Raw genomic sequence first — 15,264 nt, 5'->3', positions numbered from 1 at the left:
CGGTAAAATTACCGAATCGGTAATTTTACCGATTCTGTAAATTCCGAATACAGAAATTCACCCCCTACATACCAAAAGCCAAAATACCGGTCGGTAACGGTATAATTACCGAAAATCGGCCGTTACCGACCGGTATTTGGCTACCTACATGAGGCCCTGTATTTCTTGTGTAGGTGTCGAATTCTTTGACCAGGGCATGGCACACACCAGATCCTTTCTTGTACCGAAGCACCTATTTCCTACTACAACCTGTTTGGCTCTTTACCTTTCATCAATACAGTCTTTATTCTTAAAACAGAACTCCTTATCTCTCCTCCCAAGTAGTCGCCCATTATCGTTAAATACATGAAACAACTTATGTCTCTTAACTGTATTCCACACATCATTGGCTCTACCAAACCTCTTGGAATAATACTTGATAAGGCCCTGAACATCAGTGCTGCCACCAAAGGAGCAAACGTTCTAAATGAGCATGCTAAGAAAGATAAAACCCTTCTTCCTCCAGAAGACTTCAAATCTACGGTTCAGATGCTAGTAATCTCCAGATTGGAGGATGGGAGTTCAACTCTCTGTAGTCTTCTGAGCTACAAGTTGGCACTGATTAGGGCCTTTTGAACTTGGCAGCTAGGCTCATCACAGCATCCAAAAGAAATAATCATATCACACCGGATTTGAAATCTGTAACCTGGCTTCCTCTTGAGGATAGGATTCATCTTAAAATTGCTTGCATGATCCACAAAGTCCTTCCCCTTAGCACTCCTCTGTACCTCACCCAGAAACTGGAACTCTCTCATGGTTGCAGTTCTTTGAGGAGTTCTAGCACTTTGCTGCTGAAACCACAAAAATGTCAAAGAAAGAAAACCTATACTAGAGCCTTCTCCTTTATTGCCCCTAGAATTTGAAACGCCTTTTCTCCGGAAACCAGACTGAATCCCTCAACGTCTACTTTAAATAAAGAAATCAAAGCACTACTTATGCATACTCTCTGAACTTGTAATGTACCTACTCCCTCCTGAGACAATGCTCTGGGGCTCCCTCCTCACACATATGCTCATTTACTATATTTAGGGGGAGCACGCAAACAGTCTGACCACAGGTCGGCGGTGGTGCCATTGGGCAGAGAGCCGTGAGGGAAACTGCGGCAGCAGCAGCAACAGGCAGAGCGGGAGCGCCGAGAGACTCCCTGCCCCTACCTGCAGACCACAGCCTCCAGCAGCCTCTGGGGCGGCGCGCCCGTGACGCGCAGTGAGCGCCCGGAGGCGAGAATAAAGGAGAGACCGGCCAGGAGTCCCTGGGGAGCACGCAAACAGACTGACCACAGGTCGGCGGTGGTGCCATTGGGCAGAGAGCCGTGAGGGAAACGGCGGCAGCAGCAGGACCAGGCCGAGCGGGAGCGCCGAGAGACTCCCTGCCCCTACCTGCAGACCACAGCCCCCAGCAGCCTCTGGGGCGGCGCGCCCGTGATGCGCAGTGAGCGCCCGGAGGCGAGAATAAAGGAGAGACCGGCCAGGAGTCCCTGGGGAGCACGCAAACAGACTGACCACAGGTCGGCGGTGGTGCCATTGGGCAGAGAGCTGTGAGGGAAACGGCGGCAGCAGCAGCAACAGGCAGAGTGGGAGCGCCGAGAGACTCCCTGCCCCTACCTGCAGACCACAGCCCCCAGCAGCCTCTGGGGCGGCGCGCCCGTGACACGCAGTGAGCGCCCGGAGGCGAGAATAAAGGAGAGACCGGCCAGGAGTCCCTGGGGAGCACGCAAACAGACTGACCACAGGTCGGCGGTGGTGCCATTGGGCAGAGAGCCGTGAGGGAAACGGCGGCAGCAGCAGCAACAGGCAGAGCGGGAGCGCCGAGAGACTCCCTGCCCCTACCTGCAGACCACAGCCCCCAGCAGCCTCTGGGGCGGCGCGCCCGTGACGCGCAGTGAGCGCCCGGAGGCGAGAATAAAGGAGAGACCGCCCACTCGCCCCGCGAGTCGCGCGCGGGAGCGCCCGGGGAAAGCCCGGGCAAAGGGCGGGCCCTCTGTGGCCCTCAGTGGTCATCAGCGGTTGGGCGGGCCACTCCTAATTCCACATCAGGCTGCGAAGGTAACTAAACATACTATGGGGAAACGTATGAACACGATTGTACCTGTAGCTCCCGCCGTCTCTATTGAGTTGCCCATATCAATTGATAAACTGTTGGCCAATGCTCTCACCATGGTTACCAATGAGATAGCAGACACTGAAAGAAGGATGTCCACTGGGTTATCTACTACTATTCCTCTATGCCCTCAATCCCCAACGGCTACCTTTAATCACGGCCCCCCACTTTCCCCTACTGTAACTGTTAAAAAACCAACTGTTCAAGTCGACACATCAGCTCATACTATTGGAGTCACCAGTTTGCCGACTGTTCCTGTCATTGACTCTTTAGTGGAACTTGAAACAGACATAACGTCATCTACTAATAAACCAGCAGGGGAAAAGCATAAAAGAGGCCCTGCCAAAAGTACTGCAAATAAAAGGAAACAACTAAGCCGCTGTAGAAATCAACCCACCCCACAGAGCATGTGGAATAAAGACAAAGATTGTGAAATAGTAACACTAATTGACACCGAGGATCTATCGCCCCCACTATCACCATTGGACAAAGGCACCGAGAGACTCCCTGCCCCTGCCTGTAGACCACATCCTTCAGCTTTGGACAAAGGCACCCGTGGGGATTCCTTGGTGCCCCCCGAAGGAATTGAAAATTCTGTCTGTACACAGACCGAGTTCTCTGATCGAAATACCCAACCTAAACCCAATGGCGACCTGATCGAAACCATCGTAGACACCATTTTTAAACAAGTTGAAATCCAAATAGCAAAACAATTTAATACTATTTTTAAGAGATTAGATAAAATCGAAAACCTTGTAAAAAAAGAGGAAACTAAAAGGAAAGGCATTATTAGTTTAGATGCTCTTCGGGGGAGAAATTCATGAAGGAGTTGGATTTACTATGTAACGGCCTGAGGGAGGGTGGTCTGGCTGTTACTGCTGACTCTGGGTCTAGTAACATCAAAGGCCCAACTATTTCCAAAATTGTTCTCTCTAACAGCAGCTCAGCCAGCAGCCCAGCCAATACCCCACTCGTACAGAACATTGGTCCAACTTATGAACCCTCTAAAGTAGCAGGAACAGCAACTGGCAAAACTGTAAGTCTAAATGCTAAGGCTATTGCTACCCCACTAGCTACCCCACTAGCCAGGACAGGCATCACCTTGGATGGCGAAAGTAATAGTGGAGGTGCACCTGTAAGAAATAGATCCACTAATAATCAGGGGCCACCACTTCACTTACCCCCAGAAGCCTGCCCATACGTTTTAGTTTTAGCAGGTGCCCCTGCCCTTAAAGAAGTCAGAGGGAATCATGGGTACAATTACACAACAAATGCATCGATTGGTTGACCAAACACAAAGGGGCAAGATGGGACATCTCAAATGAGATTATATCAGCCCGTCGGGTGAGTTGGGTGGGTCCACAACACAAAAATATTAGTGGGGACTGTATAGTCATTAATTTTAGACACCCAAACTCAGTTAGATTTTTTATGGACAATCATAACACTCATGTCAGTCTGTCTACTGTAATATCCCTTCTTCCATTGGGTTATTTCTATAGGCCCCCTCATAGACCATTCCAAACGGCCCCTACTATTTTTCCCCTATCTAATAGATTTTCCGCCCTATCTGATTTAGGAAGTCTAGATTGACTACCACCAACATTTTTTAATATACCTGATGAGGTTACTAGTACTGTCCCTCTGGAAAAGGCAAATTCCGCATGTATCCACAAGCCATGCCCAGGCAGATTAGTACCTCCACATGTAGTATGCCCCGATCTTCCCATCGCCCTTCCTTTTTCCCCTACCATTTCACCGACTGATACTTTGAGTATCATTAGTTGGAACATCGCTGGGCTTCTAGGCAAGATGAAAATTAAGGAATGGGTTACTTGGATAAGTAATTTTGATGTGGTAATTTTGCAAGAAACATGGTGCACATGTATTCAATTACTGGAGGGCTTTTTTTTGTCATAACCTCACTGTACCATCCCCCGCCATGGGGCGACCCAGTGGTGGTCTATCTATCTGGGCTAAAATCTCCAAGGATGTGAAAATTGAACCGTTGTATGTGGTTAGTAAACATTTGATAGCTGTGAAATATGTTGCAAGGTTAAAGATTTGTTTTATACATTTTTATAACAATGATTTCGTTAACCACCCTAACCCTACTTTTATAGAATTGTTTAATTTTATTGATGATATTGCGAATGGAGAAAAGTATGGCCAATTTGATGGCATTTGTGTAGGCGGAGATTTTAATGCTCACATTCATTCTATATCCCCGCCCTGTAGAAGAGGAATTGAATTATTGGATCTATTATATAGCAGGGATTTAGATGATGTAATGGGCTACAGTGGAATTGCTGAGGAAAAGGCACCGGTCCCTACCTACATTGGCCGCGGTAGCTCAACAACTATTGGCTATGTGTTCACCTCTTCCCTCCTCAGTGATGTTTTATTTAAATCTGAGGTTGTCAGTAATTCATTTAGCGACCACTTGCCAATAGTAATTCATTTTAAATCCATTAAAAAACCTGTAGGCCCACACGAGGTTGGGGCCTCTAACATTACCGTATCTACAGATAGGCTTAGGATTGTATGGAGGGGGATTGATAATCAAGAGATTCTAGCTCATGTGATTAGGAATCACCCTCTACTGATCTCTAATTGCTTAACATTCGGTGGCCCTGATATAATCAAGTCCTTCTGTGATTTATGTGCAGTTATAAAAAGGGCAATCTCCAAACCCCTAAGAGAGAACAACATAAATAATCGCAGATGGTTTGACACCAATTGCTCGAGGGCCAGCAGAGAGCTCAGAAGGGCCCTGGAAGCTAAACCCCCGAGACGTGTCCCTTGTCAGATCATTGCGTCTTAAATATAAACATACATTAAAAGCTAGATCTGAGGAGTTGTTAATAAGCCACTGGGATAATCTGACTAAAACTGCTGCTCTAAAAGACCCGACAGGGTTCTGGAGAGAAGTAAAGAACTTGAGAGCCCTGGGTAGTAACATTACCCCGATAAACTGCAATATCACAGGTGATTCATGGGTTAATCATTTTTCTAAGCTCTATGCTGTGGTCGGAGACCTAACCGAGGATATTTTCCCCGATAGCACCATAGTTATAACATTAGAGGAGGTGGAGGAAGCTATTGCCAATAGTGCTGGTAACAAGGCTCCTGGCCCAGATGGCTTGTCCATTGACCAGATAAAATCTAATACCTGTTTTTGGGCCCCCTATCTCTGTAACCTTTTTAATAACTTGAGTAAGAAATCCATCCCCTCGACATGGTCCAATAGTACCATCGTACCCATCTTTAAAAAAGGTGATAGGATGGACCCGGGATGTTATCGACCAATATCTTTGGTTGATAACACCCTGAAGGTCCTTGGAAGGGTTCTTTTTAATAAAATCAGTACTTGGGCCGACGAGAACTCTATTATCCATTGCTGCCAGTTGGGTTTTAGGAGTAAACTTGGTACGGTGGAACAATGCTTGAATCTTAATCTTCTGATGGCCAAATATACAAGAGCTAAACAATCCCCTTTATATTTTGGTTTTATGGATTTAAGTTCAGCATTCGATTTTGTAAATCGCTCCCGCTTATGGTCTATTCTTTTAAATTATGGTTTAGATGAACCTTTAGTCCACTTTTTGGCCAACCTCCACTGCAATTTGAAAGCCCGCGTTCGAATAAATAACGAAGGCGAGGTTTTAAATGACATTTTAATTGGCAAGGGGGTGAGACAAGGCTGCGTCTTGGCCCCCTTGCTTTTTATATTATACATTAATGAACTAACTAACTCCCTATGCAATCTGACAAAGGACGTCCCTATTATAAATCAGAAACTCATCCCGGCGTTACTTTACGCAGATGATGCGGTCCTTATAGGCCGCACCCCGAACGCTCTGCGCATTTTAATCTCGGGATTTGGTAATTACATGTCCGATCTAGGTCTGTGCACCAATTTTAGTAAATCTTTTATAATGACCTGTGGCCCTAAAAATTACAAAATCTCCAAGATTGCGATAGGTCAAAACATTTCGAAAAGCACATGCACTTTCCCTTATCTGGGTCTGCTATTCTCTAATAGTGGTTCGTGGCAACCCCATGTTGCAATGGGGAGGAACAAACTCTCTAAATCTATTAACTCTGTCATCTCTCTTCGCCAACCCCATCGAGCTGATGTGGTTTCCAGTTTATTACAAATTTATCGGACTCAATGTCTCCCAACTGGAACGTATGGAGCAGAAGTCTGGGGGTTCTCGAACTGTTCAGAGTTACAAAGAGAAGAGAACAGATTCTGTCGGAAGATCTTGGGGGGGGTTATTAGCGCACCGACCTATGTATGTCATAAAGAATTAAATTTACAGTATATTGAGGATTTTATAAGAGCCAGACCTGCATTGTTTTGGTTAAGGATTTGGCAAAACCCAGCAGCTTCCCTTTCCCGTGAGATCATTATGGACTGTTTGAAAAGTGAGAAATCGAGTTTAATCCCCTGGATAAATGCGGTGGAAAGGAGCCTTGTGAGTGTCAACTATGGTCACCTTTTCACAGATCCCCACCAGATTGACGGCTCCCATAAAAATCTGGTGAGTAGGGCACTTTATCAACATTTTTACAATGAGAGGGAAAGAGTGGACTCACTGAAACCATCTACAATAAACTACTTAACGATCCAGGAGTTATATATTGAATCTTCGACGTTACCCCAGCCCTATCTACGCAAAAAGTTGGGCAGGTGGAACAGGAGCTTATTATTTAGATTTAGGGACAGTAGCATTGTAAACCTTGTCTGCTTTCCACTGGGCTATATTAAAAATCTGGAAAAACTACATTGCCCCTGTGATCATGGTGGAACCCAGAGTATGCTCCATTTTATTTTTGGCTGTGGCTTTTATAGGAAATATACAAAGTATTACCTAATCCCTTACTGCAGGAAATATGATTTGACTGACCACAACCATGCTTTTAAACACTTTTTAATGCTCGGATCTGATGAATTAATTTTTAGAGTCAGTGGTTTTCTTAATGCAATTGTACGTTCACGCAGGTCTTTGAAAATTGAGTAATTCTGTTTATATACGCATTATGCACTTTAAAGACTTATCTGCACAAATTAAATGCATTGTATCTGCTTTGCTCTTATAAAGCTAGTAGTTAACATTATTAACTTGCGGCCTAAAATTGTAGATGTTTAAACGTGTATTTTAAACTCAGGTTTTGTGCTTTTATGGATGTTTTTTTTTTTAAATCCGAATAAAGACTATTTGAATTGAATTGAATCTATATTTATGTGGAGTTCTGATACGCCAACACTTTGTTTTTACTCGCATAGCCTGCACTGTTCAGATTGTTGTATTACCTACCTGTTTACCTCTCTGTTATCCTCGTTATTTGGTGAAGCGCTCTTATACCTGCTTGGGTCATGTCCGCGCTATATAAGTAAACAAGTAAATAAATAAATATTTAAAATATTCTTTTTCTGCAACCTTTCCTCTCATTTTGTCCAAACACCAATCCCATTATATTTAATGCGTTTAACCCAAATTATCCACCCTGGACGTAATATAGTATTTGGTACTCTACCTTTAAACAATTCAAAGGGTGACTTCCCAGTTGAGGTGTCATGCGATCATCAGATGAGCCGTGATGTATTTCTGAAATTCCTCTTTCCAATTTAAGACATTTACTCAGGATAACTGGATATTCTCTTTTATATCTTTATTGCACTTTCTACAGCTCCAACTGTCTCCAGGTGACAAATGGAATTTGATTCAAACAGAACTGTGGGCCATTATCAGATAAAAGAGATTTTAGAAAATGTTCTCTTTTAAACACTCGCTAACATGTAGAAGCAAGTTTCCTAAGACTGGTTACATAATCTTCAACCGTCTCATTTTTACCTTGCTCTCTTAACCCAAAATGATACCTTTCCATGATGGCACTTATTCTTGGCTAATAAGGACGGTCAAGCTGCATTATACACATTTCTAATTCATTTAACCCTCTTTGTTCTTCTGCACTTAAATCTGGAAGATTATCTAACACTTCCTGTCCCTCACCTCCTAGACAGTGCATTAACAAAGAATACTGCCTTTCAGCATTTAAATTAGTTCTGCAAACCCTTCCATAATGTCCAAATATTTTTTTCCATTTGCTCCACTTTAATGCTGGTTCTCTCGAACTACTCCAGAGAAACGGTGTTGCTGTCACATTCTGCATGTTGTACTTATATACACTAGTCAAAACTTTCCACAAAACTAATCCCCAGTTCTAACCTATATGATTCCACAGAATACGTATCTGTAAGATATACAGTATTTCTGTATCTGTATCAAAAAAGTATTCTCTTTTATTTATGTATAGCTCACAAACCAGATGTGCTGCACTCCACTGAAAATAGCAGGTACCACATAAATTCTCATGCGATTATGTGAAATATATACTTCTTTCAGGTGTGCCTATCCTTGGTGTAGACACAGGTATGCTTATCACCACTCAAGAACACTACCATTAATGATGAACAAAATTAATGTAACTCATGCTGCTTAATTTCTTTCCGAGCCACTGCTTCCACTATCTTGCTTCCATCAGTGTGCGTATCACCATATGATGCCCAAACTAAAATGGTACCCATGAGATATGCATTCTCGCACAACTCTGAGCTTTTCTCGGGGAGCTGTATGTCCATGACATATCTCCTCTAATTGGCTCTCCAACAGCCTCTGCAGGGCACACACTGAATTTGTCCTCTGCGCAGAGGCTCAATATTAATATCCCATTCGGTCACACGCACGGCCTCGATACAGCAGTCCTGCGCTCTTGTCTCATGCACCATACACTGCTCGTGCCTGTCTCGCCTCAATCTGCTCTGCACCTCCCAAACTATACCACAACGTGTTTTTCTTCATGGTGTTGGGCGCCATGTCGTGTAGTTCCTATAGTGCCCCTGCAGGACCTGCGTGTTTGGATAACATAAACTGTAGGATTGGTGGCAGACTAACTCTGAGTACCCCCACTGAATATGTTATCCGGTTTTTGCATTAGCTAGCTGACAGTGCCACTAGTGTCTCCTCTTATCGGGGAGAGATTAGTTTCTGGCAACCTTAGATCATGACAACCCTGATCCCTCAAGATCGTGGAAACAGTGTACTACTTTTTGCTCAGTCAATCGTGGTCGTTTAGTTAATCTTCAGATATACACAGAATAAACAGTCTGGGCACTTCAATAAGGGTTTATTGAACAGTTGTCATTCCTGTGTAAAATATATGAGCTGCAACAACCATTAGACAGTAGCAGAGATATCTGATTCGCAGTACTATGAATATAAAAGGATAGTATAGTTCTACCACCTTGCAATAAGCATGAATAAATACATGAATATAAAATGCATGATAAAAGTGTGCATACTTCTACAATGCCTATCTAGATGTACCTAATTGTACCTAGCATATGAGTACGTGTGGAGCTAGAATCCCTCTAGGATCTAGTCGAACCCCCATTACCTGAAGTATGAGAATGTAGGAGCCCTTCTTGGTCTCGAGTTGGACACCCCACAAGAGATGTTCAGACCACTGTCAGCTGGAGCATCTTCATGCAGGAGCCTCAGCATCTCTGGTCAGTGTGTCTGCCTGGAAGTCTCGGTTCCCTCTAACTACTGATAGCAAGAGGTGCTGTATTTATACAGAAAAGTATATAGAGTTCCATTGTCCCTTGTGTCTTGTGTTAGCCATTGTTGGGTATGAGGATGACATATGTGATGAACCTTGTGCGTAGATATTAGGAAGGTGGTGTATAGCCGCTGCCTGGTTTCCAAGTAGCCTGATGAATATTCATACCTGCGGTGTCAGTCTAAGGATGAAGTCATAGAACACTATTGTTTAGGGAAAAACCCTCCTTCTGCTCCCAGGCCTAGAAGAAGGTAAAAGGTTCATTCCATAAAAGGCGTTCAATCCTTAAAAGGCTCGTTACTGTGTAATGTAGAGGAGGTGATGTAGGTGAAAGGGTATGATGTTCCCTGAGCCTATATTAGGGTACCGATATGAACCATAACAACATCCTGAAAACAGTACCTCCGCAGGTCCGATCCACCCTCCTTCAGGAGGCTTAACATGGTTTGTCTCAGATACAGCTATCGCCAAAGAACCACTTCCCTTCCTACACCATCACTGCGTCCAAAATCACCACAGGCTGATCGCATCTCAGTGTTGAGGTGCCCTCCTCCTCACAATCCCTCGCTTGTCCCCAATGTAACATTATAATGAAGATACCACACAACTCCAAGATGCGGTAAGTGGGCTTTATTAGAGCACCTCATCCACCAAGTCCCTTCTCGCAACTGCCGCCGCCTCACCATGAATCATCTCCCACATTCCATATTCTAAATTCCATGGAATCAATTAATTACATAAGCATATTCTTTGGCCACATACCACAGTACTTTTGCTCAGCAGGGCATCCGTGGGTCCTGTTGCTGACCTGTACTCCATCATGAGTTACCTGAACTCTTGACTTTATCCTGGTCTGGTGCGACCTCGTTTAACCTCTAAATTGCAATTTTCTTCCAAGTGCTATAACTGAATCTATTCATTAAAAAGGCATATCTCGACTTGCACTTATTGGATTTTTGGAGTTTTGATCTTGTTTTGTTCAGAATATAATATTATGGTTTTCTAAACATATGTTGAGTCTTTTTGTGGTGTTTGTATTGTGTTACAGTGTGTTATGTTGCACAAATACTATACATATTTCCTCTTTGTATTAGCCTGACTGATCTGTGCCAAGCTACCAGAGGGTGAGCACAGTTAATCCCTTAGTGTGTACCTGACTTGCCCTGACTACTATTGTGGGTCCTGCTTGTACAGGGTGCACTCTCTGACAACCAGAAACCCAATTTCTAACAGTGACATGATAAAATCTTGAGGCATGTATTGAGAAAGTTGCAGTCTTCTGGTCTCACCTTAAGGAATAACAATCATAGATTTGAAGTCATAGCACACGATTTCTGGGGAAGGAATAAGTCCCTAGACAGCTCTCGCTAAGTGTTTTGTGGAGGCTCCTACTCCTGAAAGCAGAGTTCAAGTAAGATCTTTACTTGGCATAGTTGAATTTTGTTCAAAGTTCATTGCGAACTTTGCAGGTGTGGTTAAGCTTCTGAGAAGCTTACTTAAAAAAGGTACGGCGTTCTTGTAGTCTGATTAGTTTGAAACTGCCTTTCAGTAAGGCCTTTTGAAACATGTAAAAAAATAATGTTAGCTCCTTATGCAAGATTTAGGAGTCTAAGGGGCATATTTACGGAAGTCCCTATTGCCACCACACTGTCACTTTCAGTGGCAACAGGGTCCTCGCCTTATTTACAAGGCAGCGCTAAGCCACTTAATGTGGCCTAATGCTGCCTTGTAAATAAGTCACTCTTTCACACAGTGTTTAGTGTGAAAGGGGAGGGCAATGGGTGGTGCGGTGGGCATTCCACTGCAACACCCATTGATTTTGATGCTGCTTCCTATTTACAAGGGCAGCAGAAATGGGAAGCAGAGCCAAAATAGGCGAAACAAGGAAAAATGCTTTATTTCTCCTCATTTTTGCTGTTTCCATGTGTGCTGCCTTGAGCATTGGTTGTAATGGATACTTCATATACCAAACTAAAGTACACCAAAATGTGTCTGACGAAACTACATACATGCCTCTAGATTGCGACCCAACTGCACAATTAATCGTGACATTGAATACGATCTTGGATAAAGCTGAAGATTTGGGTTGGATAGAAGAGAAGACCAGATCATTTCTAACGACAACTGACCCACGCAAACCTAGACTATACATGATTCCAAAAATACACAATGATTTGAAAGACCCGCCCTTTTGACCAATTTTCTCAGGTTGTGGATCACTTTTTGAGCTTTTGGGGAAATACTTAGATGACTTTTTTACAGAAGTATGTACAATCATGGCACTCTTACATCAAAGACACCATGGAGATTTACAAAAGTCAGACAGTGGAGGCATCAACTCAAGATCAATGGTTATTGTGTACCATAGATGTCATGGCACTTTACACCTCTATTCCTCATGCAGAAGGGATGGATGTGGTAGAATGGGCACAGGTACAATCCACAAACATAGCAGACAAGGTCTTTTTATTGGAATTGTTACACTTTTATCTACGCCACAGTAACTTCCAATGGCAGGATACATTCTTGCTTAACTAACTGGAACATCAATTGGTTGTTCTGGAGGACCTGCATGTGCAAATATATTTATGGCAAAGTTTGAGGATGAGTATATCTTTCGGACACAGGAGTGGCACACAACAATCGCAAGTTACAAGTAAGCAGAGCATTCTAGCAGAAAAACAAAAGTATGTTGACAGGGGATATCCAGAGGATGCATTGATAGAGCATACAAAAAGTGAATCGGATAGAGACATCTGAGTTACTGATAAAAAAGATTAAACCCAAGGATAACTCACTGATTTTTGCATCAATATATTCTACTAGTTCGACAGCAATTACAAAAATAATCAACAACACCAGGTGGGAGTTGTTGCAAAATGAACCAGATTTCAACAACTTGTTTAAGGAAAAACCCATGCACGCTTACACAAGAGCAAAAATCCTTAGAGAATTACTGAGGCAAAATACCAGATGGGAAAGCACAAGAAGATGTCTGAATTGTACGCACTGCAATAATGTGATTACTGGAGGGAATCTTACTCATCCAAACACAGAAGATATTATAAAATTGAGACACGCATCAGACTGCAATACAAGGAATTTAATATACTGCATTAAATGTCGGTGTGGCAAAGCATATGTGGGAAAATAGAAAAAGAAGATTAAGATAAAAATGACGGAACTTAAAAGCACGATAAGAACAAAAAACAAAACATCCAGCGTAACATTGGCAAGAAGCAAGACATTCAATTTCTCGTTAAGGTTTCAGATCATTGTGACAGTAACTCCAAGACCAGGCATTAACATCACTAAAAGATTACTTCAACATGAAATATAGTGGAATAAACAATTATATTCATTATTACAGAAAGGTCTTAATGACAAAATGGACATGAGCTGCTATATATAACATCATTGCATATTCAGTATCTGATCAGAGATCATAATTTTCACTCAAATAAAAATGTCTTCCTCTGTGAAAATTTAGGAAACATTATATCCCACAAACAGAAAATAATAACCTCTGACAGAGATTGAGAACTTCACCCACTTATTACACCACAGTCATACCATCACAAAATACACGATGGGTAGACGATTAGGATTATTTTCAGTGTATTCCACCGGTATACACCGAGATTCAGTATAATAATGGATGGTGTGATAGGTTGGTTTAGACTACTGGGTACTGAGCAAGCAAGACAGTGTTTATACTGATAGGGAAGTGTAAATTAGGGCACGATAATGTTGGGATACGATTGAGGGTGATAGAGTAGAAAGATGTTGAAGCAATGGAAGTAGTGATTATTGTTGGTTTTCACAGAATAATCTGATAAAATACAATTTTTGTAGTTGTTATTCAGTTGTTACTTATTTCCTTATCATTTCTATAAATAACTGTTTAGATTTACATTAGGCTAACATTTTAGACCAACTAAAGATGGTGGATATATTCGCGATTGGATGGATTATGCAGTCATAGTCTGTCGTTGTTGTTTATGGTCACCACTAACACTCTCGTGTTCACTAAACCGAAAGAGTTAGGCAGCATACTAAGGTGATAACGTTAATAAGTGGTTATTTTGGGGAGGTAAGGTTGCAAAATGGGGGATGCGTATATCACGGTAAGTTACGCATGGTATTGTGCAGCTTGAGTTTTACTTTGGATTTATTTTATTGGTGACATCGAGTTTCAGAAACATCTGGGTGATAGTGTTCTAGACAGTACGCGGTAACATTCACTTACGAGTAAGAGTTACAACCTTTAATTAAGTTTTATAGCACAGTAAGTCATTGATGGAATTGTGTAGCCTTGACTTTAATTTGAATTTGTCCCACAGGTGATTTCGAGTTCGAGAAACATCCGGATGTTAAGGGACTAGACATAACGCGGCAAAATTCATCTACTAGTAAAAGTCATAATCTTAATTCATTGCTTGTAACTCCACTTGGTTTCAGTTGGTTTAGATATCTTTTTAACAAATGTGGTCATTGTATTCCAGCAGATCTATCGGTGTCTCAATACGGTAGAAAGGTAGGCATCTCTATACATATGGGGCATGAATCAATGCGTTTGAGCACCAATGAGAAAGAAAAAAGTGGGCGTGTATAGCTAATCTATGAGAACACCACATGGTGATATAATAAACCACTGATTTACACAACCAGAATTATACTGACTAACGCATGACGGCGAGCACAGGTGGAAGTCAGCTCTTCATTTAGTTTCATTAGAAGAAGTGTATCGAATGGTCCATGGGAAAATGATGAGATTAATGGAATCACACATGATTGTAGCAGCATCTTCACAGATATTTAATTGAAAAAATTAAAATTAGACCCACCCTTGTACTTCATGTTTTTGGTTAAAAAAAATATATCTTTTTCAGATTGCTCATGAAGAAGGGACATATTTGTCCCAAAATGCATTGGGCATGAATCATTCAGGATGATTATAAATATGTTTTAGTACGAAAAATAATGTATATGTAAATTTTGTTGTGTGCAACAACAATTATGATGCAAATTCATGAATGTTAGTGAATTTTACAGTGGCATATCATGGTATAAAAAAAAAGATTAAAGAATAATGAAGAGTAGAATGATAAAAATAGTATTTTGAGTAATAATGGAGAATTGCAGTACGTGAACAGTGCACCCTGCCTTCAAGTTGAACTACTACTAATTATTACGGATGCATGCCGATAGCATACGTAGCTGGGTAGCACCACTGGTTGAATTGTTATATAATTTAATTCATTTTGGAAAAAAAGGGACTGCACCTCACACTTAAATCACTGCATTGGGCAGCACACATAGAGGTTACAAAATGGCAGTTAAAGATTTTTTATGTGCAGGAAGGGGGGCCTTCCTGAAAATGAACAATTTTCCTCTTAACACAGGCACTCTTGCACTGTGGTGCAAGGGTGCCTGCGTTGGCGCAGCTCAGGGGGACACGCAGGGCTGTACTACATTCCAGTAAATATGGTGCAG

The sequence above is a fragment of the Triturus cristatus genome, chromosome 10 (genome assembly GCF_964204655.1).
Source record: "Triturus cristatus chromosome 10, aTriCri1.1, whole genome shotgun sequence".
NCBI classification, from domain to species: Eukaryota; Metazoa; Chordata; class Amphibia; order Caudata; family Salamandridae; genus Triturus; species Triturus cristatus.
This window is presented reverse-complemented; position numbering follows the sequence as displayed.